At 45.4% G+C, this 14,624-nt stretch overlaps 1 long non-coding RNA gene across 1 annotated transcript; it reads left to right on the forward strand.

Moving 5' to 3' along the window:
- The first annotated feature begins 9,324 nt into the window (after positions 1-9,324).
- On the forward strand, positions 9,325-14,144 carry LOC311140904. The gene is made up of 4 exons (XR_014614189.1): positions 9,325-9,560; positions 10,750-10,894; positions 11,060-11,154; positions 14,084-14,144. It is a non-coding gene; the product is annotated as an uncharacterized lncRNA (long non-coding RNA).
- The last annotated feature ends 480 nt before the right edge of the window (positions 14,145-14,624 follow it).

Below are 14,624 nucleotides of genomic sequence, written 5' to 3' on the forward strand. Positions count from 1 at the left end.
TGAGGTCCCGAGTGCTCTGGAGCAGGTTTTCGTCAAGGATCTCGCAGTACTTTACTCCGTTCATTGTTCCCTCGATCCTGACTAGTCTCCCAGTCCCTTCCGCTAAAAAACATCCCCACAGCATGATGCTGCCACCACCTTGCTTCACTGTAGGGATGGTGCCAGGTTTCCTCCAGATGTGACACTTGGCATTCAGGCCAAAGAGTTCAATCTTAGTTTCATCAGACCAGAGAATCTTGTTTCTCATGATCTGAGAGTGCTTTAGGTGCCATTTGGCAAACTCCAAGCGGGCTGTCATGTGTCTTCTACTGAGGAGTGGCTTCCGTCTGGCCACTCTTCCACAAAGGCCTGATTGGTGGAGTGCTGCAGAGATGGTTGTCCTTCTGGAAGTTTCTCCCATCTCCACAGAGGAACTCTGGAGCTCTGTCAGAGTGGCCATCAAGTTCTTGGTCACCTCCCTGATCAAGGCCCTTCTCCCCCTCATATCAAAGGGTCTGAATACTTATGTAAATAATGTATTTCTGTTTTTATATTTAATACATTTGCAAACATTTCTAAAAACCTGTTTTCGCTTTGTCATTATGGGGTACTGTGTGTAGATTGATGAGGATTTTTATTTATTTAATCCATTTTAGAATAAGGCTGTAATGTCACAAAATGTGGACAAAGGGAAGGGGTCAGAATACTTTCCAAATGCACTGTATTTTATTGAACTCACATGTGGAATACACAACACTCTTGAAATCTGAAAAACAATTGGGTTGAAACAATGTGTTTAGATGCAAACATTTTCCTGAAGCCCGGTCCACTCTGGGTTTGGGGGCTTCGGCCATCCGTGACATACCCCGATTGGCTGTGACACTTGGGGGTACTGTTGTCACCTGGTGCTGGGCCTGCCCAGGACAGCCCGCTTAGCCGGCGTAGCTCCGCCTGTCGGCCTTTTGGAAGGTGCACCCCTTGGCATCCCCAAAGGACCTTCTAGAGAGAAAAGCACGCAGTGCCTCTTCTTGCCTCTTTTTGGCCTCGAACCAAGCCTGCATAGCCTCGAGGGCCGAACTGAACAACCCCATGGGAGATATCGGCTCATCGAGGTACATCTGTCTGTCCCTCTCCGGCACCTTCGAAAGCATCAGCCAAAGATGATGCTGTGCCAACACAGTAGCTCCCATGCTCTTCCCAAGCGCCAGAACAGTGCACTGGGACTTGCGCAGAATGAAGTCGGCCGTAAAACTGATCTTTATCCAGGGGCTCTGCGTGGGGCTCTCCTGCGGCCAAAGCCGTGCCCAGCTCCTCAAGCAACTCGGCATAGTGACAGACGACAGGGATCGGCAGCCAGCCCCTCTGCACAATGCACCATCTCCAGCTGAGCAGCCGAAAAGCAACATTGCTTCTTAGGATTCGCATTTTCCACGGCGTTGTTAGCCAACGAGGCTAGGTAGCCAGCTAGCTTGCCATCCACCAGAGGTGTGTGCACCAGCCCTGCCCCCTCCATCCACTCCAGATCCATGAAGGGGGCACACCCATGTAGCATCAGTTTAGTTGAATGCGGGTTGGACCAGGTTGTTGTCAATTCGTTGACGAAATCCGGAAACAGGGGGCAGGTACATTCCACCAAACCTTAATGACTACCTTGGGGGTGAACACGGCCACCTCACCTCCAAACACATTGCCACCCTACGGCACAGTTCTATGAACGATGCATTGGATACCAGTGATTCCCCTGCTACTCCCATAGCGTGAAGAGGTGGATGTCCCAGAACTAAGTATTCTTCGTCACCCGAGAAACCCCCGGAGCCGTCCAGAGACACCAAGTCGTCATCAGAACCTGGGCCCTGTATGTAACCAGCCATCTCACTATCTCCTGTTGGGGTGCTAGTTCCACATGTTCCGACCAAAGCCCCACGTCCCTCTCCGCTTGCTGCCCCTCGGTCCCAGCCGAGGTACCGGCATCCGGGAAAGGAAAGTCGCCATCAGTAACTCCAAGCTTCCTCAACAATGTTACACGCCTCCCAGGGAGTTTGCACACAGTACGTGGCAATGCACACACAGACTTGTTCGAGCGAGGGCCGCCTGAGCGTGTTCCAAGCCGAGACAAACTATACATAAATCATGAGTATCTTTCAGAGAAATAGTATGCCTGCATGACTGCGGGCATGATCTCGACTTAGCCATTGTCATCTCGGGTTGCATTCTTAGGCATCTTACTCATTGCGCTAGCAAATTGAGGAATAACTAGTTATGAGAACAAAGTACAAACTTAAGCACACAACATCCAGGGGGTGAGCACTCTCCACCACTATAGGACAGTTTAGTTGGCGCAACATAAGATAGTCTTGTTTTCCAATTGTTTTTTTAAGTAGCATGAATCGTTCCTCTTCACACCGAGCTGAAGAGCGGAATAATTGAAGAAATGAATCCGAGCTTCACGCTTATCACTTGAAGGCGGGGCTTCCAGGGCGGGCACGGATTTCATTGGCCTTGTCAGGCGTGATTATAGATCCTTCAACCAAAGTCGCAAGACTGCGACTCCCCATAGTATGTTGTACCGAAGTTGACTGACTGAAAGGGATCTAAGGTTTACCCTCGTCTTGGCCCGGGCTCTATCGCTTTCCCTTTTCGCCTGTCTGCTTTCCAAAGGTCTCTGTTTCTTTGGCTTAGATGGAGGAGTAGCTGCTGTCGTTTGCCCCTCACATCTGCCATGTCTGTCAGCTAGCTATCTCCGCTAGCCAAGTATCATACCGCTGTTAGAGCTGTGGCACCGCCTCCTCACTGACGGAAAACACGTCACTCATTATGCGCAGCAGAGAAGGGTCTGTCGGCAGACTGACAATAATAACTGCCAATAATGTAATAGCTTTTTTGTAATTTCTAATGTAATAACCAGCCTCCTTGCCCATAGCGATAGATAGAGAATGAGAGAGAGAGTGATAGAGACAGATAGATGGTGTAGTACCTCTGAAACTATTGTCCGCACCAGTTTCCTGGCCAGCATCAGTGATGAAGATAGCCAGGTGATAGTGCATCAGATGGAAGTTCTGCAGAGATGAGACAACATAAACAGACTGAAGAATTGAGTGTGTGTGAGTGTTTGCTCACCAGAGAGTTAGAGGCAGCAGGTGGCTGTGTGTGTGTGTGTGTGTGTGTGTGTGTGTGTGTGTGTGTGTGTGTGTGTGTGTGTGTGTGTGTGTGTGTGTGTGTGTGTGTGACTGTGTGCTGGTGTGTGTGTCTGTAATACTACTAACCAGAGATGTTGAGGCTGCTGGATGACTATAGGGTTACCACCACACGGTCCTGTAGATACAGTGAGGAAAAAAAGTATTTGATCCCCTGCTGATTTTGTACGTTTGCCCACTGACAAAGAAATGATCAGTCTATAATTTTAATGGTAGGTTTATTTGAACAGTGAGAGACAGAATAACAACAAAAAAATCCAGAAAAACGCATGTCAAAAATGTTATAAATTGTTTTGCATTTTAATGAGGTAAATAAGTATTTGACCCCTCTGCAAAACATTACTTAGTACTTGGTGGCAAAACCCTTGTTGGCAATCACAGAGGTCAGACGTTTCTTGTAGTTGGCCACCAGGTTTGCACACATCTCAGGAGGGATTTTGTCCCACTCCTCTTTGCAGATCTTCTCCAAGTCATTAAGGTTTCGAGGCTGACGTTTGGCAACTCAAACCTTCAGCTCCCTCCACAGATTTTCTATGGGAATAAGGTCTGGAGACTGGCTAGCCAACTCCAGGGCCTTAATGTGCTTCTTCTTGAGCCATTCCTTTGTTGCCTTGGCCGTGTGTTTTGGGTCATTGTCATGCTGGAATACCCATCCACGACCCATTTTTAATGCCCTGGCTGAGGGAAGGAGGTTCTCACCCAAGATTTGACGGTACATGGCCCCGTCCATCGTCCCTTTGATGCGGTGATGTTGTCCTGTCCCCTTAGCAGAAAAACACCCCCAAAGCATAATGTTTTAATGGGATGGTGTTCTTGGGGTCATAGGCAGCATTCCTCCTCCTCCAAACACGGCGAGTTGAGTTGATGCTAAAGAGCTCGATTTTGTTCTCATCTGACCACAACACTTTCACCCAGTTCTCCTCTGAATCATTCAGATGTTCATTGGCAAACTTCAGATGGGCCTGTATATGTGCTTTCTTGAGCAGGGGGACCTTGCGGGCGCTGCAGGATTTCAGTCCTTCACAGCGTAGTGTGTTACCAATTGTTTTCTTGGTGACTATGGTCCCAGCTGCCTTGAGATCATTGACAAGATCCTCCTGTGTAGTTCTGGGCTGATTCCTCACCGTTCTCATGATCATTGCAACTCCACAAGGTGAGATCTTGCATGGAGCCCCAGGCCGAGGGAGATTGACAGTTCTTTTGTGTTTCTTCCATTTGCGAATAATCGCACCAACTGTTGTCACCTTCTCACCAAGCTGCTTGGCGATGGTCTTGTAGCCCATTCCAGCCTTGTGTAGGTCTACAATCTTGTCCCTGACATCCTTGGAGAGCTCTTTGTTCTTGGCCATGGTGGAGAGTTTGGAATCTGATTGATTGATTGCTTCTGTGGACAGGTGTCTTTTATACAGGTAACAAGCTGAGATTAGGAGCACTCCCTTTAAGAGTGTGCTCCTAATCTCAGCTCGTTACCTGTATAAAAGACACCTGGGAGCCAGAAATCTTTCTGATTGAGAGGGGGTCAAATACTTATTTCCCTCATTAAAATGCAAATCAATTTATAACATTTTTGACATGCTTTTTTCCTGATTTTGTTGTTGTTATTCTGTCTCTCACTGTTCAAATAAACCTACCATTAAAATTATAGACTGATCATTTCTTTGTCAGTGGGCAAACGTACAAAATCAGCAGGGGATCAAATACTTTTTTCCCCTCACTGTATTAATGTACTGTGTGTGTGTGTCTGTACTACAACTTACCAGTGACATGGAGGCGGCAGGATGACTGCCACACGGTCCTTTAGGTGTTGATGTATTGAACGAACAGCGCCACCAGCAGGTAGAGGAAGAGCAGGAACACAAACAGCAGGCTGCTGTCCAATAGGAGGTCAGGGATCCAGGAGTGACGGACAGGTTCCGGCGTGATGAGGGCCTAGAGAGGCGGGCCGAGAAACCCACACAGTTACGGTAAAAAGCTGAGGGTTGGGGCTGGAAAAATGTAATCACTCTCAAATTCATAGACAGAGCTATGGATGCAAGGACTGACCATCCATGATATCAATATACGGTGTTTGTTTACATTTACTTTGTTTACAAACATTGGGGTAAAAAAAAGCTTATATTTTGGGTTCTGTTGGGGTACAACAGTTGAACTAAGCTCATGAGGCATTTATAGTTATATTCGTCAATAATCAATGGGCACATAACATTATGTCCTTCTCCTCCTCCGTGTTTCCATACCTTCTTGCCCCTCAGGGAAAATATTTCAGACAAGGTCAATAATTTCTACTCCCCCTCAGTCGCACCACTGATTTATATGACTAACCTAACCTCTATTATGTAGAGAAGATGGGAGAGAAGATTAAAAGGCAGGTATCTTACATCACAGTCAGGATGGAAGAAGACATGACCATCTTATGCAGTGGAGGTCGGTGACATTTAAGATGAGGGAGGACGGGGGACGGGGACGGGGGGCGGGGGACAGGGGACGGGGACGGGGGACGGTGGACAAACAGGACACTAGGCCACTGAATCTTTCCCCCTTGGTTTCACGATCCAACTCAGTATCGATACTTGGCCTGGTATCTTATCATTAGTAACATTTCAGTATCATGACAACACTAGTTGATTCAACCAGTTTTTGCCCAGTGATACTTGGAGAAAGAGTGCCCTCTTGTGTTTTAGAAGATAATGTACAGTAAATCAAACCTTTTCAAACAGGTTGCTATTCATCCAACGCAATAAATTAGGGTGTGATTAAACAATATCTCAGCCACTGGGACAAACTGATTGGTCCAACTGGTTGGTCCAACATCTCCAAGCACTGTTGTACAGTATATCTTCTGTGATAAGGACACATTAGGGCCTTACTTATTCCACCTTCTGCTTCTAGACAAACATTTATAAAACCTATAGAACATGTGTAGTTAGTTACCAAGTAGAACATGTATACCTAGTACCAAGTCATTATGCAGTGACATCATTAGGACTTAAACAGCTATGTCTGAATGAAACAGGCAATCACACAAATCAAGTAAAAGTAGCATCAAAGGGAAATCAACATTATTGTCTGGGAAAAGCAGCATGACTACACCTCAATTTGGGTTGAATAAAATAAATGTGAGCCTCTTATAAAGTTTTTACGTTTACACATTTCTACTAACACATGCACTCGCAGCGGTCTTGGGGTCTTTTTTCACAGTGCTATAAAAAGTAGAGTATTCGTGGAACTGAAGCAGCGTTGGTGTGTTCCTGCTGAGGATGGCTTCTAACCTCATCTCCCCTACTGCTTTTAACAGTCAGGATGTCAGGACATATGGCCACACTATGGGCTACACTCTAATGAGCACAACATTTTACCCAATTAGTGTGTGGAAGCTATGGAACTCTGACCGCAACCATTGTCATTACAACTTTAAGCCTTCCAGCAAAATAGGGGTTTGGGAGCAAAGTGAGGCTACTAGGTCTTATCTACTGTATCCCAAATACCGGTATCAAAATATCAAAATATTAAACATACAGTGCATTCGAAAAGTATTCAGACCCCTTGACTTTTTCCACATTTTGTTACATTACAGCCTTATTCTAAAATGGATTAAATAGTTTCCCCCCCCTCATCAATCTATACACAATACCCCATAATGACAAAGCAAAAACAGGTTTTTATAATTTTTTTCACATTTATAAAAAACAGAAAACTTAAATATCACATTTACATAAGTATTCAGACCCTTTACTCAGTACTTTGTTAAAGCACCTTTTGGCATTGATTACAGCCTTGAGTCTTCTTGGGTATGACGCTACAAGCTTGGCACACCTGTATTTGGGGAGTTTCTCCCATTCTTCTCTGCAGATCCTCTCAAGCTCTGTCAGGTTGGATGGGGAGCATCTCTCCAGAGATGTTTGATCGGGTTCAAGTCCGGGCTCTGGCTGGGCCACTCAAGGACATTCAGAGACTTGTCGCGAAGCCAATCCTGCATTGTCTTGGCTATGTGCTTAGGGTCATTGTCCTGTTGGAATGTGAACCGTCGCCCAGTCTGAGGTCCTGAGCGCTCTGGAGCAGGTTTTCATAAAGGATCTCTCTGTACTTTGCTCCTTTCATCTTTCCCTCGATCCTGCTAGTCTCTTAGTCCCTGCTGCTGAAAAACATCCCCACAGCATGATGCTGCCGCCACCATGCTTAACCATAGGGATGGTGCCAGGTTTCCTCCAGACTTGATGCTTGGCATTCAGGCCAAAGAGTTCAATCTTGGTTTCATCAGACCAGAGAATCTTGTTTCTTATGGTCCGAGAGTTCTTTAGGTGCCTTTTGGCAAACTCCAAGTGGGCTGTCATGTGCTTTTTACAGAGGAGTGGCTTCTGCCTGGCCACTCTACCATAAAGGCCTGATTGGTGGAGTGCTGCAGAGATGTGCCTCGACAGAATCCTGTCTCGGAGCTCTACGGACAATTCCTTCGACCTCATGGCTTGGTTTTTGCTCTGACAAGAACTGTCAACTGTGGTACCTTATGTAGACAGGTGTGTGCCTTTCCAAATCATGTCCAATCAATTGAATTTACCACAGGTGGACTCCAATCAAGTTGTAGAAACATCTCAAGGATGATCAATGGAAACAGGATGCACCTGAGCTCAATTTCGAGTATCATAGCAAAGGGTCTGAATACTTATGTAAATAAGGTATTTCTGTTATTTATTTTAAATAAATTTGCAAACATTTCTAAAAACCTGTTTTTCACTTTGTCATTATGGGGTATTGTGTGTAGATTGATGAGGGGAAAAAACAATTTAATCAATTTTAGAATAAGGCTGTAACATAACAAAATGTGGAAAAAGTCAAGGGGTCTGAATACTTTCCGAATGCACTGTAAACTGATAGAATGTATGATGTAAGTACAGTATATCTGTTTGCTGTTTCATCACTTTATAGGGTCATATGGTCACAATATCTTTATTTAGTTATCGACTCTGAGACAATTCCCCCAATTCACCTACTGTTAGTTAAATCATGGCACAAAAAGTCTAACAACCATTGTAGAGACTCAACACATGTACATATTTTCACAGGTCAGAAATGAAATAACAAAACCATGTACATTCAGTCATTGGAATCCTCAAAAATAGCAGCATGAGTAATGTCGTCTGCTTCAGACCATCATAATAACTCATCAGTATTTTGCCTTCATGGTATGGTCAGATTGAGTAATACTCTCTCAACCATCATGACATGATGTGGTAGAAGACTTCAGCCAAGGGTCGGTGCTTTAGCCACAGAATGAGCAATCCTTTTAAATACATCGCCCAGCAATACTGTTACTGTACACATTGAGAATACTGACTGTATGTGACGCTGCACTTCTCAAAAGTTTGAGATGACCACTATACCAGTGGAGGCTCCTCAGAGAAGGAAGGGGAGGACCATCCTCTTCAGTGAAATTTAATAAAAATAAAAATAGTGAAACATTAAAAAAGTTATCCTTTTTAGATAAAACTATACTAAATATATTCATATGTCACCAAATAATTGATTCAAATACACTGTTTTGCAATTAAGGTCTACAGTAACTTCAACAGCACTGTCTGGGGTAGCACCATTGTGTAGCCGGGGGACAGCTAGGAGGCTTGTAGGCCTCACCCCCTTCCATAGACATACATGGTAATTATGACCACTTCTGGAGTACGTCCTCCAACCAATCAAAGCTTTTGCAGTATAAACTGACATGTCATCCATCCAATCATAGAATTAGGATCAGAGAATGAACCTAGTGCGTTGGATTGTGCATAGAGATAAAGAGTGAAGAGTGATAGTTTAGCATTTTTGGGGATATTATTCAATCAAATTAATTTTGTGCAGTGTGCAGATTTCTTCGCCAGAATGGTAGAATGGCCAACACTGCCGAAAATGTTGTGGATTTTTTGTTGAAGAACCCCTTTAATTCTCTGAGGTACACTGAAAAGGTGCGATCAGTTTCATGAAGAAGGATGAAAAGGTGAGGGCGTTCAATACCAATTGGTATCAAAAGTATAGCTGGTTAACAGGGAGCCTTTCATCAAGCCGCCTGTATTTCTGGCCTTGCCTGCTTTTTGGAAAGTCTGAGCCTTGGTCAAAAGGTGGGTACAGTGACCTGAAGAACATCGACCGTTCAGCTAAACAAAAGCAGGGAGCATATAAATGCCCACATCAGATTCATGCTTCTGGGAAAAAGCTGCATCGATTATGACGAAGGTCTGCGGATTAATACCGCGGAACACAACGAGAAAGTAAGATAAAACAGATGTTCTCAAGTGGCCTATCAACACCACTGCGTTTTTGGGCATGCAATAATTTGCTTTTAGAGGACACGACGAGAGGGACAGTTCCGCCTACAAGGGCAACTACAAGGAGCTTGCAGAGGTAATTGCACGTTACGATGCTTTACTTGCTGAACATACCGAACTTTCGACTGTCTTTTATGGGATGTCGAAAACAATTCCGAATGATTTGATAGCTTCCGTCGCATCATCCATTAAACGTTAGATTAAAGAGAAAGGTTGATACGGCAATTTATTTTGCGTGCGCTTTTAGGCTTTCCACTTTCTTCCGGTATTTATTTAGCAAAGATGATAACACATAATCACTCCGGACAGACACAAGCAAAAACTAATTACATAAATGTTGCAGCAGCCTAGGCTACACCTAAACATTAGAAATCTGACATGCTGTATGGGATGAAAACGAGACCATTTTTCAGTCTGATCAACTGTCGGCTACTAATAAGCGCCGCTGCATACAGCCTATGCGTCATGTCCATCTGGTCAGTGTCAACTAATTGGTAACTTTACGTATTTATAGTCCATTTGTGTGTCAGGAGAAAATGTGATGACATTTAGTTTATATTCAAAATTGGGCTGGCTAGGCAGCCTATATGTTTTTAATCCCAAATTATTAACTGGAATTAATCAATCAACATAATAGTGATGACAGATTTTTTGTAAGGCCTACAGTTGCAAACATGCATAAAGCAAGCTCAGCCCTGTGAGTTATATTGTCTATCAGTTGTTGTCAATGTGTGTGGGTAGAGGAAATCCCCCTCTTAATCTAGTCTAAATATAATTTATATGAACAAATATAAGGTAGCTGCAGTTTGACAGGGTTTTCACCCCCCCAGGCCAGGAGTTTTTTTCAGGAGTTTTTTAAAACCATGTGATCTGATTAGGAAAAACTGGTCCCATCATAGCCCATATAAAACCTTTTTACAACTGATTAATCACTGTCATACCTTATAGGGTCCAGAGTTTTCCTAGTTAGGTTATTATATAAGAAAAACTCTGGGCCCCAGGGGGTGAAAATTGCCCCACCGCTCTGGGACCTATGGTGCCACCAGTCTGCTTGCAGTTGTCAGTTATCGTCAGGTATGTGGATGATCAGGGCTTTATTCAGGAATGTTTCTTGGGCTACTTTGATGTGTCAAGTGGGTGAGATGCGCAGTCTGTGTTTGACTTTAAGAATTTTGAGATGTCTGAGTTTAACTTCATAGAGAAAGTCGTTGTCCAAACGTACGATGGCGCAGCTGTAATGGAATGTATCTGCTATGTGTTTACAGCCAAGTCCCCTCCTGTTCCCTGATGTAAGAGGTGATGACCACTCCACTCCACTACCATTGTCAACTTTCTCCTGACATGAACTGAAGCCATGTCTCATGTGCCTGCTCATCCACTGGCACATTGAATGTTTCCCCTCCAAGCACTGTGAGTACCCCTATCAATTTTCTCTCATTACTGTATGTAGAGTCAATCACATACACAATCACATTATTACACATCAATGATTTTGCTTCTTGCTTGGACTAACTCATTCTTAGCTCTTTTGTCTTACTGTGTAGTGTGTTGTGTTATTGTTTTTTGTCTTCCCAGTCAAATCCTGTCCTGCACTGGTCAAGCTTCTGAACACCTCAACTCATGCCTCATACCCTCATTCAATCACTGTTGTGATCCCTTTCCATCACTGTGTAAGTAGCCCTGTAATTTCCATTCCCCATAATATTGTACTATAAATGTCTTTATTAAATGCTTTAGGTTAAAATAATTAGTCTTTGACAATTTTTGAAACACACTTTGTCAATGACGTGCCTGTGTAAATCTTTGTCACGGATTCAGCCGAGGCTGCCCCTCCTCCTTGCTCGGGCAGGCTTCGGCGTTCGTCGTCCCCGGAGTACTAGCTGCTACCGATCTACTTTTCTGTGTTTGACTTGTTTAGTCTTGATTGTCTACACCTGTTTCCCATTATGTTGTATTGTCTTCCCTATTTAACCCTCTGGCTTTCATTGTGTGTTGTGTGTGATTGTATTTCGTCATCGGCAGTCGTTAGTGTGCAGGTTATTTTCCTCCCTGTTTGGAGGTTGTATGTACTCAGTTTACTCTTTAGTAAAGTACGTTTCCAGTAAGCTCTGTGTCCTGCGTTTGACTTCGCCCACCGCATTCACTGACGCTTATGACAGAATCACACACCACTGACATGGAGTCAGCAGGAGCAGCGGTGCCAGCAGGATCAATGGAAGAACGCGTACAACAACAAGCGGCCATGATCCAGGCTCTCGGCACCGCCATGGAACGTGTAGTGAACACCATGGAGCGATGGGAGAGAGGGGGTCTGCCTACACCTCCTCCGATTACACCACCACCATCATCAATACCCATCGCTTCACCTCCGGGGTCCAGTGGGATTCGGCTCTCACTCCCGAGGGTTTATGATGGCACAGCTGCCGGGTGTCAGGGTTTCCTGCTCCAGGTCGAACTCTACCTGGCAACCATCCACCCGGTCCCCTCGGGACACGAGAGCGTGTCCGCCCTCATCTGCTGTCTGTCCGGCAAGGCACTGGAGTGGGCCAATGCCGAGTGGGGGGGAATAGACGCCGCTACTGTCAACTATGCGGAGTTCACCCGCCGCTTCAGGACGGGATTCGATCAGCAAGGTGGGCTATGTTTTTCACTCGATTTGTGTTTACGCTCACCTACAGACCAGGTTCCCAGAACGCTAAGGCAGACGCCTTGTCCCGACGATATGACACAGAGGAGAGGTCCATTGAGCCCACTCCCATACTTCCGGAGTCTTGTCTGGTGGCACCGGTGGTGTGGGAGGTTGATGCGGACATCGAGCAGGCGTTACGTACCAATCCTACTCCCCCCCCCCCAGTGTCCAGAGGGTCGGAGGTACGTGCCGCTCGAGGTTCGTGATCGATTGATATATTGGGCTCACACGTCACCCTCCTCTGGTCATCCCGGTATCGGTCGGACAGTGCACTGCCTTAGTGGGAAGTACTGGTGGCCCACTTTAGCTAAGGACGTGAGGGTTTATGTTTCCTCCTGCTCGGTGTGCGCCCAGTGTAAGGCGCCTAGACACCTGCCCAGAGGGAAATTACAACCCCTACCCGTTCCACAACGGCCGTGGTCTCATCTATCGGTGGACATAGCTGGTCCACTCCAGGAGTCTGAGGTACGAGAGGTTCCTCCGCCCCCACTGGACATCGAGGGGGCTCCGGCGTACTCAGTCCGTTCCATCTTGGACTTGAGGCGTCGGGTGGGGGTGCCTGCAGTATCTCGTGGAGTGGGAGGGGTACGGTCCGGAGGAACGGTGCTGGGTCCCTAGGAGGGACATCCTAGATCCCTCCATGTTGAGGGATTTCCATCTGAATCATCCGACTCGCCCTGCTCCGCGTCCTCCTGGCCGTCCCCGAGGCCAGGGTCGGCGCACGGCTGGAGCCGCGCGTCAAGGGGTGGGTACTGTCACGGATTCAGCTGAGGCTGCCCCTCCTCCTTGCTCGGGCAGGCTTCGGCGTTCGTCGTCCCCGGAGTACTATCTGCTACCGATCTACATTTCTGTGTTTGACTTGTTTAGTCTTGATTGTCTACACCTGTTTCTCATTATGTTGTATTGTCTTCCCTATTTAACCCTCTGGCTTTCATTGTGTGTTGTGTGTGATTTGTATTTCGTCATCGGCAGTCGTTAGTGAACAGGTTATTTTCCTCCCTGTTTGGAGATTGTATGTACTCAGTTTACTCTTCAGTAAAGTACGTTTCCAGTAAGGTCTGTGTCCTGCGTTTGACTTCGCCCACCGCATTCACTGACGCTTATGACAATCTTGAGTAATTTCCACTAATCAGTCCAAGTGCATTCCTGCACCATGACTCCTGTCCTACTGCTTAAAGTAAAACATGCTCTCAGACTATATAAGAGGGTGAATAAATGCAAAGCTGTTGGAAACATGTTTTTAGAAGTGTTTTGTCAAAGTTATGCTCAAACGAGAAGCCACATTTATGAAGCCATATATTTCTAAATGACAATAATTTCCCACAGCCCAGTTACTAAGACATTAGTGAATGTGTTGATTAACATATTATTGTTCTTACATCTGTCGTTGAGCCCTTGAGCAAGGCACTTAACCCTAATTGCTCCTGTAAGTCGCTCTGGATAAGAGCGTCTGCTAAATGACTAAAATAAAAATAAATGTAATTGTGTAATACATTTAATTGAAACTACTATGTAACAAAGCATATAGTCTTCTTCATTACTCAAACATGCCCCCTGTGTGGTACTGGTAAATCATTTAATTTCAGTTTCCTTGACAGAGCGAGACAATGTTCCCTTCCAACATATGGAAGTATGTACTGTACATTATAAATGAGTTTCAGGTCAGCATCTATTTTCATTGGCCTGTATTAAGACTTCATATGTCTGCTTATAGAATATGTAGCCGATGACATCATATTCCACTGTTGAGAGGGGGCCCACAACTTGGCTTAAAAACCACCCACCATGTTCCCATTAACTCCCCCGATCCCACCCATATCTAAGTTGCCCCCATCCCATTCCATCCCCATCTGTTTCAGAGCGCATCACTTTCCACCTTACCATCCCTCTCACCCTTTACCTATCTGTAGGGACAAGACTTCCCGGATGCTGAGCAACAACTGCTGGTCAATGGTGACCCGTCATTCAGGGCAGGTGTGTACCTGTTTTGCATGTTATTTTGGCATTAATACGTGTCACAGATCAGTTTGCAAACAATGTAAAATGAATAATTAATTGAGTTAATAAAGCCGCATACAAACTTGGTCTCTTTTTTGCTAACTTGAGTAAGGCAGCTCCAAAATGCAGGTGTTCCAGCCTAGCTCAGTGCTTTCTGTGGTGGGGCAGCCAGTGGAAAATACGGAGCGTAGGGGTTGGTAATGTTCTCTAGTTGCGCCGTGATTGGCTCAGTGTTCTGTCACTCATGGGGACACTATGTCACAGCAAAATCTACGGGTAGAGCTCGAAAATTCAAGCCCCTTGGGTGCTGCCATAGAGTTACATTAGAAGTGCCCATCCAAGAAGGCTCAAGGTCATTGGCCACAGATAAAATGACGTCAAATCACGTTATATATACAGTAGCTTTGATTGGACTGATCATGTCAACATCATACTTTCAAAATCTTAGCTAGC

Source organism: Coregonus lavaretus, assembly GCF_964263955.1.
Source record: "Coregonus lavaretus genome assembly, chromosome: 14".
NCBI lineage: Eukaryota > Metazoa > Chordata > Actinopteri > Salmoniformes > Salmonidae > Coregonus > Coregonus lavaretus.